General features: G+C 44.3%; 1 protein-coding gene across 1 annotated transcript in view; it reads left to right on the top strand.

The window, feature by feature from the left end:
• HS6ST3 (heparan sulfate 6-O-sulfotransferase 3) overlaps window positions 1-18,330 on the top strand; it is a 376,369-nt gene that overhangs the window by 39,046 nt on the left and 318,993 nt on the right. The window lies entirely within an intron of this gene.

Genomic DNA, 18,330 nt, shown 5'->3' with positions numbered 1-18,330 from the left:
TCTCTGGACATGTTCCAGCATCTCAACATCTCTCTTGAATTGAGGGGCCCAGAACTGGACACAGCACTCAAGGTGTGGCCTGACCAGTGCTGAGTACAGGGGCAGAATAACCTCCCTTGTCCTACTGGCCACACTGTTCCTGATGCAGGCCAGGATGCCATTGGCTCTCTTGGCCACCTGGGCACACTGCTGGCAACAAGGAAGGCTAACTGACCCACTTAAAGTAAGGTAAACACTGCTCCTCAGCCAAATGAGCTAAAATCCTCCTGACTGTTAATGGATTGGTTGTGGCAGTTAATGAGGCAGGAATTATAAAAGATGCAGTTGATTTTATTTCCAGGAGGCCCTGCCCACAGCTATATCCTAATAAGTTACATTTGGGTTCTAATTTGGTTGGGAAAATCTTCACAAGGATGCTTATGGGCAATTCATTCAGTTAGGAGAAGCAGAAAAGTTTAGCCACAAAATGGCTTTGCCTCACTCACCCATAGGCAGCCTGGAGCCCTAGGGAAGGTCTGTGCTGCTCACTGCAGTGGAGTAGAAGTTTCTAGATAGTGTCTGGCTCCTTTGTGGCACTGTTGGAATTGCTTGGCCATTGAGAGGCTTTCAGATCTTCCCAGGGTGCTGGGAAAGAGGCAGATGTTCTCTGACCTGATCCTGGTTCCTCTTGGCATGGAGGTTTGCAGAGGTGCAGGCAGCATCTCTTGCAGATGTGCAGAGCACATAGTGTCGGTGGTGCTCCTTGCCACCTTGTGAGGCACTTAAATGCCTTCTCCTGGGAAACTTGAGGCACCTAAGTTTCCAGGTAGTTCAAGGCCAAAATATCAGGGCTAAGCTGGTCTGAAGTGTAAGGCAGAGCAGGACACATTGTCCAAGAGCAGTGAGGCAGAGGCAGCTCCGTGAGGCAGAAGCTGCTTGCAGGTTAGCTCAGTGTGTATTACTTGCCTGAGTGCAGTGGCTCCTTTGGCCACAGAGATTCACCAATCAAAATGGCATTTGCAGGACTGGCCATATTAGGTGACCCCAGGGCTTGCTCACCCTTATTTGGGCAAGACACCAAGAACACCTGTGGGTACCTGTTTTATCACTTTGGGAGGGGACATAATGGCCCAAGCCTTTGTTTTCCTCCCACCCTTGCTTCCCCCCATCAGCAGAAGTGTGGGGCAAGGCAGGACATCTCAGGCTTATTAGCCTGCCAGGACAACAGATAAGAAAACATTAACCCTACCCCCAAGCTAATAAAAAAAAGGGGGGGGGGGGGGGGGAGAGGAGGGTTTGGGTGTAGATTTCAGTACTGTTTTTGTAAGCTAGAGTCAGTAGTCAAACAAGTACATTTTAGAAAATCAAAGATTCCTTTGAATCATATAATAAGGATTCCTTGTGAAAGAAAAGTTATCAACTTGAACAGCAAAATGGTAAAGGGTTTGTTTTTTTTTTTTGTAATAAAATGTATTAACATCTGTTCTGAATCAGCCATGGATAACTTCTGGAAAGAAAAAGGGAAAGACACCACCATCTACAAATTATTGACATGAATTATTTGATTATTGAAATGTGTCAAGTTGCCTTTTTTTTTTTCTAAGGGTATCATAAATTAATTTTATGTGTAAGCATATGGAGAGTAAAATTAATCAAAGCCCTTCACGCCTACATCAATTTATTATAGTAGCTGACATCTCTTGAACTGTTGCCTAATTAGTTCTTTAGTTCCACAAGGTTTACACCATTCAGATGCTTGAAAAGTTAAGGATGCTGTTACAGGAGTCTTTGAGAAGGTCTCATGTTTTGACCACTTCTATAATAACATACCCATCACAGGAGAAGCTTTTCTATTTTGATCCTGCACTGTTTTCATATATTGGGATGCTAGATGAAATAAAAACTGTTCCTGTGCTCTTGCTTTATTTGGTTGTGCTAGTTTGAAGCAGGGTAATAAATTTTGGTGGATTGGTTCCCCAGTGCAGTAAATCATAGAATCACAGTATCACAGTATCATCAGGGTTGGAAGAGACCTCACAGATCATCAAGTCCAACCCTTTACCACAGAGCTCAAGGCTAGACCATGGCACCAAGTGCCACATCCAATCCTGCCTTGAACAGCTCCAGGGACAGCGACTCCACCACCTCCCCGGGCAGCCCATTCCAGTGTCCAATGACTCTCTCAGTGAAGAACTTTCTCCTCACCTCCAGCCTAAATCTCCCCTGGCACAGCCTGAGGCTGTGTCCTCTCGTTCTGGTGCTGGCCACCTGAGAGAAGAGAGCAACCTCCTCCTGGCCACAACCTCCCCTCAGGTAGTTGCAGACAGCAATAAGGTCACCCCTGAGCCTTCTCTTCTCCAGGCTAACCAATCCCAGCTCCCTCAGCCTCTCCTCGTAGGGCTGTGCTCAAGGCCTCTCCCCAGCCTTGTCGCCCTTCTCTGAACACGCTCAAGCATCTCAATGTCCCTCCTAAACTGGGGGGCCCAGAACTGAACACAGTACTCAAGGTGTGGTCTAACCAGTGCAGAGTACAGGGGCAGAATGACCTCCCTGCTCCTGCTGGCCACACCATTCCTGATGCAGGCCAGGATGCCACTGGCTCTCTTGGCCACCTGGGCACACTGCTGGCTCATGTTCAGGCAGGTATCAATCAGTACCCCCAGATCCCTCTCTGTCTGGCTGCTCTCCAGCCACTCCGACCCCAGCCTGTATCTCTCCATGGGGTTGTTGTGGCCAAAGTGCAGCACCCTGCACTTGGAGCTATTGAACCCCATCCCATTGGACTCTGCCCATCTGTCCAGGCGGTCAAGGTCCCGCTGCAGAGCCCTTCTGCCCTCCAGCTCAGTCACATCTGCCCCCAGCTTGGTGTCATCTGCAAACTTGCTGATGACTGACTCCGTGCCCTCATCCAGATCATCTATGAAGATGTTAAAGAGGATGGGGCCCAGCACAGATCCCTGAGGGACACCACTAGTGACAGCTGCCAGCTGGATGTGGCACCATTCACCACCACTCTCTGGGTCCAGCCCTCCAGCCAGTTCCTAACCCAGCACAGAGTGTTACCATCCAAGCCATGGGAATCATACAATGGTTTAGGTTGGAAGGGACCTCAAAGATCATCTACTTCCAACCCTCTGCTATATAGGCAGGGACACCTCCCACTAGAATGTCAGTGTAACTGTACCTGTTAACTCCCTTCTCATTTGTGGTCACCTATGGTGATGACAGAGCATGCAGGAAAAACACTCAGCCTATTCTTATCCTAAGTTCAGGGTACTGGTAACGTGGAAAGGAAAAGGCAACACTTTGTTCAAACTCCTAAAAATTAAACTCCGTTATTCTCTCTTTCTCTCTTTCTCTCTTTCCTTTCCACACACTTGCAAAGCTCAGAATGGCAAGTGGTACAAAAGGAGATGTGCCAGGGCAGGTCTAGGCTGGATGTTAGGAGGAAGTTCTTCACAGAGAGAGTGATTGGCATTGGAATGGGCTGCCCAGGGAGGTGGTGGAGTCGCCATCCCTGGAGGTGTTGAAGCAAAGCCTGGCTGAGGCAATTAGTGCCATGGTCTGGTTGACTGGCTAGGGCTGGGTGCTAGGTTGGCCTGGATGATCTTGGAGGTCTCTTCCAACCTGGTTGGTTCTATGATTGTTTTGCTTGGAGGACAGATAGGCATCTAGTAACTATTCACACATGTGCCACAGAGGCTTACAACTTTTTAACAAGGTAGTTGATGGTTCTTGTTGCCCTTATTGCTGTTCTGTGGAAACCTTTCTAATTATTTGTGGGCTGTATTAGATCTGTTGTGTGGCCTTTGTGTACACTCTGATGTCAGTATTTTTAGAGATCTATGGTATGTGGTATTAAAAAGGAAGCTGCACTGATGAATTACATAATGGTTTATGTGCATCCCCTGTTATTCTCCAGTCTTTTGTTTTTGTTTGCTTAGATCAAGTTTGTTTTAAACAGCAATTGCACTTTCAATTTTATTGAGCTATTCATATTGGAATTTAACTTCCTCTCCTTGTTTGAGAACTTAATTTATAATCTTTGAAAGGCCATAAAAAGCTTAAATTTTCACTCCAAGGAGCCTTCAGCACGATCAGAAAGAATAAAGGATTAGGAGCTAAGATTGTTTAGCTTAGAGAAGAGGAGGCTCAGGGGGGACCTTCCCACACTTTAGGACTACCTGAAGGGAAGTTGCATTAAGGTGGGGATTGGGCTCTTCTTCCAAGCAACCAGTGACAGAATGAAGGGACACAGTCTCAAACTGTGCCAGGGGAGGTTTAGGCTGGATATTAGGGAAAAAGTCTTCACAGAAAGGGTGTTTGCCATTGGAATGGGCTGCCCAGGGAGGTGGTGGGGTCACTGCCCCTGGAAGTGTTTAAGAGGAGACTGGCTGGGGCACTTAGTGCCGTGGTTTAGTTGACTAGAGGGTATGGGTAATAGGTTGGACTCGATGATCTCGAAGGTCTTTTTCAGCCTGATAAATTCTGTGATTCTGTGAATGTCTTGTCCATTTGAATGCCATTTGTCTTGGTAGTTGCTTTCTAGAGACTGTTAAGATTGATAATAATTCTGATTCTGGTGTGCACATCTTCTATTTTCATAAGTGTTTCCTGGACAGAGCTCTCCCACAGGCATTGCCATGTGTTTGTTGTGGACTTTCATTGTGTGCCCTGTGTATAGAGAAGCAATCCATATTGAAGAAAGCAAAACCATGAGATTCATAACAAAACAGAGATCCACATCTGATTCCTTGGAAATGAAAACTGTTTGTCATAAATCCTGAAGTAGTTTGAGTTTTAATTCAGTATAGCTACTACTGGGAATCTAGACTGTCTTCCTCCCACATATATGCCTCATTCCTTTCCAGATATGCTAATCACTGTAGGAAAGAGGCAGTAGGGAGGATCAAAAGTGACAGTAACATAAGTTTGTGCACCTATATGTGGTAATAAGAATCCACAGACTTACTTTTATCAAAGTTACTCTGAACTTACATTGTATTCAGCAGTCTTGAACATTCATCTTTTCAGTCTTGTCAAGGGATTTTGCTTAAGTAGGACTTGGGAGTACCAAAAATAGAATACAGTATTTATTTTTAAAAGGCAAATATAATAAATCTAATAAATCCAACCCAGTGCAGGTCCTGACTGGAAGGGCAGCGAAGTAATTCTGATGACTTATTTTAGATGTCTGGTTCTACTTCCTCCCCAACCCCTTACATCTCCAAAGGTGTTTGGACATATTTTTTATCCTAGTCCAGATCCTGGAACAATGAAGCAAATTGTTTAAAGATTATTTACAAACAGTTGAGAAGAACAAACCAGGAAGGGACATAATATTGCTACTTACTTGGTGCAAGGAAAATGCATTTCAGATCTTTTTTCCCTATGTTTGAAAATGCTTTCACCTGGTTTCATGGTTCTGGAAAGCTGATTTGAGGTTAAATGCATTTAACTACTTTTAAAGATGTTAGGGGTTGGAAGGGGCTTCCATAGATCACTGAATCCAACCTCTCTGCCAGAGCAGAGCCATAAAATGTAGCTCAGGTTACATAGGAAAACATCCCATGGAGAACTTGATGAAAGACCTCACACTTTAGAATCATAGAATCAACCAGGTTGGAAGAGACCTCCAAGAGCATCCAGTCCAACCTATCCCTCAGCCCTATCCAATATATAAATATCTCTTCTTTTTTTAGTATATATACAAGTATATACTGTATATATTTGTATATATACTAAAAAAAGAATAGCTATTTTATATATACATATATTATATACATATAATATACATATATATTATATGTGTATATAAATGTATATATAATATATATTTTTCATTTCTTTTTGTTTTCCTTTTTAATTTTTATTTCTTACTTTTCCTTTCCATTTCCTCATTTTTCTCCTTAGGTAGGTGTGATTTGCATTTCTTTAGCCACCATAGTGAGACAGTGAATATGCCTGGTTACTGCTCCAAGCAGAAATGACACAGAGCTGGCCATGGAAAGGCTGGTTTCAATGCAAACACTACAGGCCACTTTCCTCTTTCTCTTCCCCCCGCCCCCTGCTCCATCTTTCTCTTTTTCTCTCCATGCCCTTCCTTTTCTCCCATTTTCCTCTTTTCATCTCCATCCTTTTCCTCCTCCATCTCCGTCTCTTCAGCACCACCTCTCCTTTTCCACCATATCTGCCTCTTTCCCACCCCACACTGCATTTCCCCCTTTCGTTTCCCAAACCCAGAGCACCTGGGTTCTGTTGGAGTCTCCTCCCACCCCAGGTGTGACCACTTTGCCCTCCCTGCCCACTCCCCTTTTTAATTGGCCCCAGGAGAGGCAGCAGCTCCAACTTGTGTCCGACTGGGCAGAGGATCTTCCTGCTGTTGTCACTGGTGAGTCCTCGTGGTGCACATTGGGTGAATGGGAGTGGGACAAGGGCTGGGGGGCTTGGTGGCTCCCCCCGTTTAGGCAGGGTCAGAAGTTGGTCAGGACAGTGGCACTTTTTTGGCTACATTGTAGAATAACTGCTGAAGTTCAGGTTCTCTACTCTGCTCTGGTGAGGCCTCACCCAGTGTACTGTATCCAGTTCTGGGGCCCCCATTACAAGAAGGATCATAGAATCAACCAGGTTGGAAGAGACCTCCAGATCAGGCAGTCCAACCTAGCACCCAGCCCTGGCCAGTCAATTAGACCATGGCACTAACTGCCTCAGCCAGGCTTTGCTTTAAACCTCCAGGGATGGTGCCTCCACCACCTCCCTGGGCAGCCCATTCCAATGCCAATCACTCTCTCTGGGAAGAACTTCTTCCTGACATCCAGTCTAGACCTCTGCCAGCACAACTTGAGACTGTGTCCCCTTGTTCTGTTGCTGGTTGCCAGGCAGAAGAGACCAACCCCCACCTGGCTACAGCCTCCCTTCAGGTAGTTGTAGACAGAAATGAGGTCACCCCTGAGCCTCCTCTTCTCCAGGCTGCACACCCCCAGCTCCCTCAGCCTCTCCTCACAGGGCTGTGCTCCAGGCCCCTCACCAGCTTTGTCGCCCTTCTCTGGACACGTTCTAGTATCTCAGTATCCCTCTTGAATTGAGGAGTTGAGAACCAGACACAGCACTGCAGGTGTGTCCTGACCAGTGCTGATTACAGGGGAGGTATAACCTCCCTTGTCCTACTGGCCACCCTGCTCCTGATACAGTACAGTAGTGGTGTTCACTTCAGCAAATCCATGTAATCTCTAGAATAGCATTGAGCCATTTTAGAAGTGCAGCAGTGAGACTGGAAGTAAGCCAAGCAGCTAGCAGTCTGACCTGAGAATATTGGAAAACAAAAAGCTCAAATGTTGTTTCTAAAAGATGTGTTCATCCTGATGATGTGTGTATGAAAAATTTCCTTGCCTCCCTTACAGGCCTAAGAGTTTCCAGGAGGAAAAAGTCAGTGAAGTCAGTGTTAGTTGGGGTCTGTGGCTATTTGCAGACATCTTGTGGTTTACTCTGTGAATGAATGTTCAAGAAGCTGTTGTGTGTTAAGTTACTTAGACCATGTGCTAGTTTGAAGCAGGCTAGAATGTTTTGGTGAGAAAAACTAGATGATAGGCTGTGAAAGGAAAACAATGGTGATGTCTGCTCCCCTCAGAGTCTTGCTGAGATGTATGGAAACAAGAAGGGTAAACATTAGATAACTTTTTTGCCATTTTGTCTGCACTCCCTGGCTGGGCTCTGGCTGAGCTGCATCTCCCTGACCTCATCTGCCACTAACCTTTGCTTCTTAACCTCTTGGCTGAACCTCTGTTCTTCCTTAGGACTGGGGTAAGGTTGAGAGGGGCAGGGGGAAGGTGCAGGGGTGGTTGAGAGCCCCTCCTGGGGACTCAGGTTTCTGGGAGGGCTGTTGTATTTCTGTATTACCTTTTACCTTGTCTATTTCTGTCTATAACTGTATATACTGTAAATATCTGCTTGTATATTGTGCCAGCTGTAAATAAATAGCTTCATTTATATTCCCAGAGCCGGCTGAGTCTAGTGGGGTGCTTCTAAAGTGTGGGGGGGCAGGGAACACCTAAACCACCACAGACCAGCACACCTGCTTTGACACCTCAGACCTGAGTTCCTGTGTGAAGTGGTGCAACCTTTTCTGATGCCACAAGATTGTCATGATGTATGCCTGACCTTGGTCAAGGATGAGATTGTGGCATTTGTTATGTACAGCCATCTATAGGGAATGAGAAATGGTCAAGGCCAGTGTGCTAGTTTGGAGCTAGCTAGAATGTTTTGGTGAGAAGAGCTAGGTTACAGGCTGTGAAAGGAAAATAAGAGTGGTGTCCACCTCGCTCATTGGCTTGTTGAGAGGTGTAAGAACAAGAATCCAAACATAGATGAAGTACTACTTCTTGGGGCACTGGCTGAGCTGCAGTTTTCTCTCTAGCCTCTTTGCCATCTCTCTGGTTAATCCACTTTGCTTCCTAACCCCCTGGCCAAACCTCCATTCTTCCTTTGGACTGGGGTAAGGTTGAGAGGGGCAGGGGGAAGGTGCAGGGGTGGTTGAGAGCCCCTCCTGGGGACTCAGGTTTCTGGGAGGGGAGTTGTGTTTCTGTGTTACCTTTTACCTTGTCTATTTCTGTCTGTAACTGTATATACTGTAAATATCTGCTTGTATATTGTGCCAGCTGTAAATATAAGCTTCATTCAAGTTTCCAGAGCCAGCTGAGTCTAGTCTGGGTGATTTCTAAAGTGGGGAGGGGTGGGGAACACCCAAACCACTACATCTAGGGTGAAGTGCAGAGCTAAGGAAGCAAGATGGAAAATCTGGATGGTAGTGGATGCCTCTAACTTGCTGCCTAAAGAACTAAATACCTCCTAACTGGAAAAAGTCTGTTACTCTGCATTCTGTAGGAACCCTTCTGTGGCTATTAGACTGACAGCTTTTCATGGCATGCTTTTGAAGAACCCATTTTAACCTCAAAAGCATGGGGCACTGTGCAGTTCTCACCACCACCTGGCAACCTGTTGTGGATCATTCTTGCTGTGGCTGCTGCTATTAACCACAAGATGGTGCAGTAAAATGAATTGCAACTCTATGTATTCTTGCATCCAAATTGCTAATGCAGGAATATTAGAACTTTTAAAAGATTAGGTCTGGGGAGAGTTAATTTTTAGAAACTGGTCTGAGTGCAGAGATGCTTTTTCCATTGAAAAAGTGATTAAATAGAAGAGCAAAATTACTAATTAGTGACTTGTTCAGCATTGAATGTTACTGGTACTGAACTCTCCCTTTTACTGATGCAGTGTGTCAGATGGACTACTTAAAATAGAGTTATCTGTGATTCAGGCAGAAGTCATTGTGGTACAGGAGCTTTTTTTTCCTTCTGGATTCCAAGTTTTTAACTCTATTCCTTTATCTGTTATGGCCTCAGTGACTTATACTTTTTGTAATGAATGAAGCAGTTCTTTGCTATGTGTTTCCCTTATGGTTTGCCCTTTATAATAAATTAATATGTACATGAGTGGAAACAAAAGAGCTAATTCTGAGCCTGACTGACATGTAGGGGTGCCCTCTTGCAGTACTGCCTGAGGACAAATGTGTCTTGCTTGCAGGGTCTTGGGGATTTCTTGTCCCCAGTAGCTTTACTGCCAGAATATTGTGAGGGATCCCTCTTTTTCCTTCTATCTTTTGTATTAACATTTATGTTTTCTTTTAGAGCAGAAGATGTGTTCCCTTTCTCTCTCTATAAAAAAACACTCAAAACATTTTGGCCAAGTTGTCACCAAAGGAAAGTATCAGATCACATCAATGCCTCCAGCCTCTTAGACACTATTCTACCTCAGATAGCTATGGAAACCTGCCTGTTCTTCCTTGAAAGCATTGTCTTTGTTGGATTGAGTCTGTCTGGGACCTTCTCAGTGAAAACAGGGAAATTCAGGGGTAGCTGCAAAATGATAAGTCAAAACAGTACAGAGTTGTGCGTTTTCAATTTGATTTGTTTCTGTTGTTGACATTCTGATAAGAGACTTTCAAGCCTAAGCAGATTAATCAGATACTAATATCTGCTAGGAAGATGCTTCATCGTTGAAGGATACCTTTAAGTTCTGCACTGAGTGGATAAACCTGGTTGCTTTCTTTCTCTATTTCTGCAACTTTTAATTTTCAATACATCCCACACTGTTGACATGTCTTACCTTGTGTTCAATGTGGGAGTATGTGTTCTGGGTTTTTTTCTTCTTTGCTCACTTCCTGATTGCTCTAGAATCATAGAATCAACCAGGTTGGAAGAGACCTCCAAGATCATCCAGTCCAACCTAGCACCCAGCCCTAGCCAGTCAACTAGACCATGGCACTAAGTGCCTCAGCCAGGCTTTTCTTGAAGACCCCCAGGGACGGTGCCTCCAGCACCTCCCTGGGCAGCCCATTCCAATGCCAATCACTCTCTCTGTGAAGAACTTCCTCCTAACATCCAGCCTAGACCTCCCCTGGCACAACTTGAGACTGTGTCCCCTTGTTCTGTTGCTGGTTGTTTGGGAGAAGAGGCCAACCCCCACCTGGCATTACTCTTTTTATGTTGGAAGTTTCTTAGAACACACAGTTATGGGGAAAATTGACCAAATTCTGTTCTCACATGACTACTTAAAAGTGACTTTTTTTTAGTGTTCTTTTGCTTACTTTATGGATATACATTTTTAAGACCCACAACACTACTAATTATCGTAGAATCAACCAGATTGGAAGAGACCTCCAAGATCATCCATTCCAACCTAGCACCCAGTTTTGTCCAGTAAACCAGACCATGGCACTAAGTGCCTCAGCCAGGCTTTTCTTGTACACCTCCAGGGACAGTGCCTCCACCACCTCCCTGGGCAGCCCATTCCAATGCCAAATCACTCTCTCTGGCAAGAGCTTCCTCCTAACATCCAGCCTAGACCTCCCTTGCCAGAACTGGAGGCTGCATCCTCTCCTTCTGTTGCTGGTTGTCTGGAAGAAAAGACCAACCCCACCTGGCTACAGCCTCCCTTCAGGTAGTTGTAGACAACAATGAGGTCTGCCCTGAGCCTCCTCTTCTGCAGGCTGCACACCCCCAGCTCCCTCAGCCTCTCCTCACAGGGCTGTGCTCCAGACCTCTCACCAGCTTTGCCACCCTTCTCTGGATGTGTTCCAGTATCTCAACATCTCTCTTGAATTGAGGGTTCCAGAGCTGGACTCAGGGTGTGGCCTATTTCTTCGCTGAAGCTGTTATAATTTGTCCTCTCTTACAGAATGATGCCTCCATATTCCATTACATCATGATCAGAGAGAAGTATTTTACTGTCACATTCAAGTACATTTATTGGTGGTTTTTTTCCCTGTCTTCATTACAGTACAGAAGTAAGTATGCATTTGTCTGACAAGTTTTCATGGTGTTTGGGGTGTTGAGAGGTTTTTTTGTGTTGTGCTATTTGAATCTGACCAAACCATGGATACTTGAAGTAAATTCTGCTGTCATGCCCCTGGTACATCCATTTCTAGACTGGTTTGGTTGATGTGTCAGCCTGAAAGATGTTAAAACTATGGTGACTGTTTCCTGCCTCATAGTCTACACTGTGAGAGTCAACTCCTCTAATGTCAATAATTTTTCTGTGGGGTAGACACCTAGTGGAGAAGGTGCTGTTTTCTGACAGGTAGATATGAAGAACGAGATCTTTGTATACGCCAGAGGGAAGTTTTCCTATGAACCAGTCCTGTTCAATATCTTTATGGATGATCTGGACAAGAGGATTGAGTCCAGCATCAGTAAGTTTGCAGATGACACCAAGCTAGGAGCAGGTGTGGAGCTGTTGGAAGGTAGGAGAGCCCTGCAGAGACCTGGACAGGCTGGATGGGTGGGCAGAGGCCAATGGGATGAGATTTAACAAGTCCAAGTGCAGGGTTCTGCACTTTGGCCACAACAACCCCAAGCAGCACTACAGGCTGGGCACAGAATGGCTGAGAGCAGCCAGGAGGAAAGGGACCTGGGAGTACTGGTAGATAGTAGCTGAAGATGAGCCAGCAGTGTGCCCAGGTGGCCAAGAGAGCCAATGGCATCCTGGCCTGTATCAGGAACAGTGTGGCCAGTAGGACAAGGGAGGTTATTCTGCCCCTGTACTCAGCACTGGTCAGGCCACACCTTGAGTCCTGTGTCCAGTTCTGGGCTCCTCAATTCAAGAGAGATGTTGAGGTGCTGGAACATGTCCAGAGAAGGACAACAAAGCTGGTGAGGGGCCTGGAACACAAACCCTATGAGGAGAGGCTGAGGGAGCTGGGGTTGTTTATCCTGGAGAAGAGGAGGCTCAGGGGTGACCTCATTGCTGTCTACAACTACCTGAAGGGAGGCTGTAGCCAGGTGGGTTGGTCTCTTCTGCCAGGCAACCAGCAACAGTACAAGGGGACACAGTCTGAAGTTGTGCTGGGGGAAGTATAGGCTGGATGTTAGGAGGAAGTTGTTGCCAGAGAGAGTGATTGGCATTGGAATGGGCTGCCCAGGGAGGTGGTGGAGTCGCTGTCCCTGGAGGTCTTCAAGTAAAGCCTGGATGAGGCACTCGGTGCCATGGTCTAGTTGACTGGACAGGGCTGGGTGCTAGGTTGGACTGGATGCTCTTGGAGGTCTCTTCCCAGCTGGTTGATTCTATGATGTCCTTTAGCCTTAATGGGACACCTGGTAATTAGTTTTAAGTAAATCTGTGGTGTCTTTTAGCCTTAACAGGATGTTCTGTAATTAGATTTATGTAAAAGAGAAGAAACACAGGTTTGGTCTTTTTGCTGTTTGAGCACAGTTTTCTAAACAAATGTGACTCCCTGCCCTAAGTACTGCGCTGCTGCTAGACTAATTAATCATTTCCATGCTGGAGAGGTATCGCCAAGGAACGACCTATAGCTTTGAAACTTCCTGCAGCTACTACTTGTGTATGTTTCTGAATAATTAAAACTGAAAATCAGGGCTTTCTTTTGCTTGCTGAGTTGTGTGGCTTTGATCAAACCCTGTGAATGCAAACCGAGTGACTTGCAAAGTTAATAATGTACTGCTGCTACTTTATTGCAACATCTGTACTTGTCTGACTCTAACTAGAGAGGTGCCAGCGCATTAATTCAATATGCTTTCTACCTGAAATATCAACTTAATTAGGATCATTTATCAAAATGACACTTGTTTCATAAGGCCAAATCAAATTGATTACTGTTGTTTCTGCTGCACTGGTGCCAGCATTAAGAGCAATACTTTGGGAAACAAATGTGTGTAAATATGTATCTTCCATCGCGTGGAAACAGGCTGCTAGAGCAAACTCAAACACTTAAAATGTTAAACTCTGTGAGAAACCACAAAAAATTAACCAGCTGCAGTTGCTCAGTCTCTGTGATCCTCTTATCTGACTATTTTTCCCTCGTGTGATTGGAAAGAGCAGGGAAAGATTGTCACTGTTTAGCAGATGGGGGACTTGAGAATCAGAGATCAAGGCTCAGACTTCCAGATGTGTCTAATCGCCTTAATGGCTTTTGATAAGACTAGGAGTTAAGTATCTATCTTTCAAGATTCAGGATTTAAGTGACTAAAGGATCAACAGAAGTCAAACTAAGTACTTAATGTTTACTTTGAGTACTTAAGAGAAAGAACTACTCAACCAACACAACCATTTTAACTTTTAAACAGCCAAAATGCTGGTGTTGCAGCAGTACTTTTCCAGAGCATGAATGAAGGCTGCACTTAGTAGCTGTCTTCCTTTACATGAAACCCTTTTGGATCCTCTTAGGTGTGCTAATGTCCTGTGCAATCTGCTCAAAACCTCTTCAGTAGTAGTGTCTGAACACTGCCTGTGACCTAACGTGGATGTCTTTAGGATTGTGTGCTTAAGATTATGAAGTCAGTGATTCTCTCAGCCTTCCAGTTCCCTTGGCAAGTCAGAATTTGGACTATAAAAGGTAGGTAGGATTGCTGGGGGGTTCTGAGTGCTTAGCTAGATTTAATAAACCCCCAGGTAACAGAGAAAATGGATTATTGCTGTTCTGAGTAGGGTAGTGTTCCCTCATTAAAGATGAGTAGCTCAGTAGTGGGATGGACTCTTTCAGAGGTGAGATTTGCATGTCCTGACTTAGGCTTTCTGCATTTTGGTGAAGATGTGAAAAGAAACATGATGACCTCCACCTCTACTAAAATTTTGTAGTGGGATATTCATAAGGCAAACATAGGAAGATTAGCTTAGAGGAGAGAAATGCGAGTCAGGTTCAAAATTGGTTTGCAAACTGTGTCCAGCAGAGTTTTCAGCATTTCACTTTCCCAGGGAACTGCTGCATAGTCCTGAGGCTCATCTGTTGTAAGTCAGAAATAGTGTAATAATATGGATGTTTGTGACAGTTGAGATCATCTCCTGGGATGCCAAAGGGATGGTTTCAGAAGTTTCAAGGGAGCTTGATAGTTTGGAGAAGTGCTCTGAAGTAAGCAAGTGACAGAGTTGAGGACTGGTTCTGCACTATTCCCTGTCTGAGCTTCTGGCATGAGCCCCACAGCTGAGACATGGGAAGAACTTGGTTACTTTTCAGTTCTGCAGGAGAAGTAACGAAGCTGTAGCTGACTACAGATTGAACATCGTTCATGTCAAGCTCTGCTGCTGGGAGGCACATTATATTGGGCTGTATGAAGAGGAGCATGCTGAAGAGCAGGCACAGTGCACAAATTTGCTGCTCTGTTCAACACTGGTAAACCTTCTGTATTGTTTTGCATCATTTTGGGCACTCTGTTTTAAGAGAGGAAAACTACCAGTTAAGCATGGTGCAGAAAAGAGGAGTAAGAAAACTTGGTCTGGAGTACACAAATCACAGGAGAACTGAAGAGTGCAAATGATTTATCCTAACCCATTAAAATGTATATATATGCTTATACTTTTAAATACTTTTGTTTTCTCTAAGCCCTTTCTTTGATGCCTGTCTGGCAAATGTCTCCTTCCAAGAGCTTACACAGCTCTTGTGGAGGACATGTGGATGACTTATATTGTTTCTTTTCATGCTGTCACCAAAATTTGGTAAGGGTAAGTCAGGTTACTTCCCATTGCTACACTCCTCATCTTTAAAGGTGAAACATTGCTTTATTAAGAGAAAAAGTATGTGACTTCCAGAGGAGCAAAGTGGTAGAAGAAGTTTATCCTAACCTATAAAACTACAACTTAGGAGCAATGTGTGAATAATATTGAAGTGTAGAGAGGAAAGAACTCCATTTATCTCTAATAGACCTGACAAGAAGTAATAACAATAAATAGCACTAAAACTTTGTTCTTTCTCTTAAGGATCAGTGTGTAACAGCAGTACAAATGAACCCTTGGAATGTTTTGCCTAGATATTTGTTTCCAGTGTCTGAGGTATTCAGGAACAAAATAGAATATGTGTGTGTTATGATAAATAGCTTAAGGTTGCTTCCAAATTTGTCTGATCTTTGAATTTTATAACCTGAATTGCTGCTCTTGGGGGCTGATGTACACTCTGTGCTAGTTTGAAGCTAGCTGGGATATTGTAGTGAGAGAAATCAGATTATAGGCTGAAAAGGAAACAATGGTGATGTCTGCTTCACTCGTAGGCTTGCTGAGATGTATAAAAACAAGAACACAAACATAGATAACAGAGTTGCTCTCTGGCTGCCTTCCTCCTCTCTCCCTAACCTGCTGTCTGTGTAACTAATCCTTCTGCTTTCTAACCTCTCTGTCTGATTCTCCAAACTCGCCTTGAGTGTAAGGCAAAGTCTGGGATAAGGTAGAGGGGTGGAAAGGAGGTGGAAGGGTAGTTGGGAGCCCCTTTTGAAAACTCAGGTTTCTGGGAGGGCTGCTGTGTTTCTGTATTACTTTTTAAACTTGTGTATTTCTGTCTCTAGCTGTATATGTTATAAATGCCTGCTTGCATATTGTGCTAAGCTGTCAATATAAAGCTGCATTCTCTAATTCCCAGCTGCTGAGTCCAGTCTGGGTGACTTTCTTAAGTGTGTGTGGTGGGGGGGAGGTAACACCCAAACCATCACAACAGTCACTTGGGAATAAGCACTAAACCACCTGTGAATAAAATACTAGACACTGCAACCAAATGAAGTAACTGTGAGCTGTGGTTTTTTGAGATCTCTTTAAGTGCTCAGATTGGAATGGGCTGCCCAGGGAGGTGGTGGAGGCACTGTCCCTAGAGCTGTTCAAGAAAAGCCTGGCTGAGGCACTTAGTGCCATGGTCTAGTTGATTGGATAGGGCTGGGTGCTAGGTTGGCCTGGATGCTCTTGGAGGTCTCTTCCAACCTGCTTGATTCTATGATTCTAAAGATAAATTTGCTTTATTTCAATAGAAGCTCAAATAGTGTCCTCTTAAAATAATAGAGCACCCAAAACTTTGATGTTCAGTCTTCGTTTTATATTGGTGACATTGCAATTTGCCAGCATTCTTTTTTGTGCTGAAGGAAGAGGAAAATGTTGCTGTGCTGCTTTTGCAACTGAAATTGAAAATATGCTTTGTTCTGGCCTATTTATTTTTAATTGTTTCTCTTCAATTCTCTTTGCCTCTAGCAAAATACCACTTCACCTTCGTAAACTGTTAAAAGAAGCAATGTCTGTGCTTCTCTTTTGGTTCTGTTCCATCCATGAATCTGCATCAAATCTGTCAGAATGAGACTTTTCTATTGCTCTCTCATCACTTACTGAATTGCCCTGTTGCTACGTTTTTCTGCACTAATATCTTGATTCCCTACTCTTTTTGCCTTATTGCAGAGGAATGTAGTGGTTTCTTTGTATGGCTTTTTGTGTGTCCAGTGTCTAAAGTGTCCTCCATATCCATTGGCTGGAGTGTGTCCAAAGAAGGGCAAATCAAGTCAGTGAAAGGTCTGGAGAATCAGTTCCATGAAGGGCAGCTGGGGAAACTGTGGTGAGTCAGCCTGGAGAAAAGGAGGCTCAGAGGGAGAATGTAATGGTCTCTATAGCTGCCTGAAAGGAGGTTGTAGTGTCAGTCTCTTCTCCCAAGAAACATGTAATAGGACAAGAGGAAATGGACTTCAATGGTAATACCTAATCTTCTGCAGTACAATTTGAAGGAATTTTGGGTCTAATGCCTGAACAGGGTCCTCAGGAAACTCTTTGAGCCATCATCCTTGAAGGCATTTAAAAGATGTGTAGATGCAATGGTTAGGGACATGGTTTAGTGGTGGACTTGGTAGTGCTCAGTTTATCATTAGACTATGATCTTAAAAGTCTTTTCCAGTCTGTGCCTCTAGGCTCACATTCTTCAGTGTGAGAATTAGCACTCTTAACTCCTATTTCCTGAGCAACATGGGTTGGCAGTTTGAAAAGATCCCTGGGCTGACCACTTGCAACTGCCCTGGTTTGAATCCTTTCAGTGGCTGTATGACTACTGGTAGAAGCCCAGTGTGTGATGCACATCCACTTGACTTTTGTTGGAGTTCACCAGAATGCAGAATCCAGCAACACCAGAGACTTTAAATTATATGCCTGAGAGAACAGAGTGGCTGAAACATGGGCAGTATAGTCTCTATTTTCAAGATTTGGGTTCAAGGCTAGGCTGTTGTCACATTACCATGAGACTAATATCTGAAGAAGATTGTGAGTCCCTATTAGGGGTATTTACTTCATAAACAGGACAGAATCTACAAACACCTAAGATGTAGTAATTTATTTCACAGCATTAACCCTGATGTTTATCCAAAAGCCATAACACTTGCAAGAAAAGATAGTGTTGGTTTGCAGTTCAAGTATGTTTCAACTGTTAACCCCTAAGTAGTTTCCTGGTTTCCAGAACTTGAAGAACATGCATGTTCTTCAAGAAAAGACTGGATGAGGCACTTAGTGTCATGGTCTAGTTGATTGGATAGGGCAGGGTGATAGGTTGGACTGGATGATCTTGGAGGTCTCTTCCAACCTGGTTGATTCTGTGATTCTATGAAGTAAATTTTCAGTGGAATGGATTACTGTAGGGGACTTATGGAATGCTATTTCTTTGTCCTGGTTCTCAAACTGCACCAAGGATAAGTTGCTCCATTACCTTTCCATGGATGGAAGTGAGGCTGACTGGTCTGTAGTTATCTGGGTCCTCCTTCTTACCCTTTTTGAAGGTTGGAGTGGTATTTGCCTTCCTCCAGTCCCCAGGCATCTCTCCTGTCTGCCATGACTTCAAAGGTGATAGGTTGCACTGGGTGATCTTGGTGGTCCCTTCCAACCTGGTTGATTCTCTGATGGAGTGTGGTCTGGCAATGACCTCTGCCAGCCAGGTGTTGCTTTGTGTGAGAGGAGATGAAGTCATAGAATGCTAGATTTGAAATCAATTTGATAAACAATTTAGTTACATCAAGAACATCCTGTAAAAGCAATTCTATCAGCACATGTCTACTGTAA

Source organism: Pogoniulus pusillus, chromosome 5 (genome assembly GCF_015220805.1).
Source record: "Pogoniulus pusillus isolate bPogPus1 chromosome 5, bPogPus1.pri, whole genome shotgun sequence".
In the NCBI taxonomy this organism is placed as follows: Eukaryota; Metazoa; Chordata; class Aves; order Piciformes; family Lybiidae; genus Pogoniulus; species Pogoniulus pusillus.
This window is presented reverse-complemented; position numbering and strand designations above follow the sequence as displayed.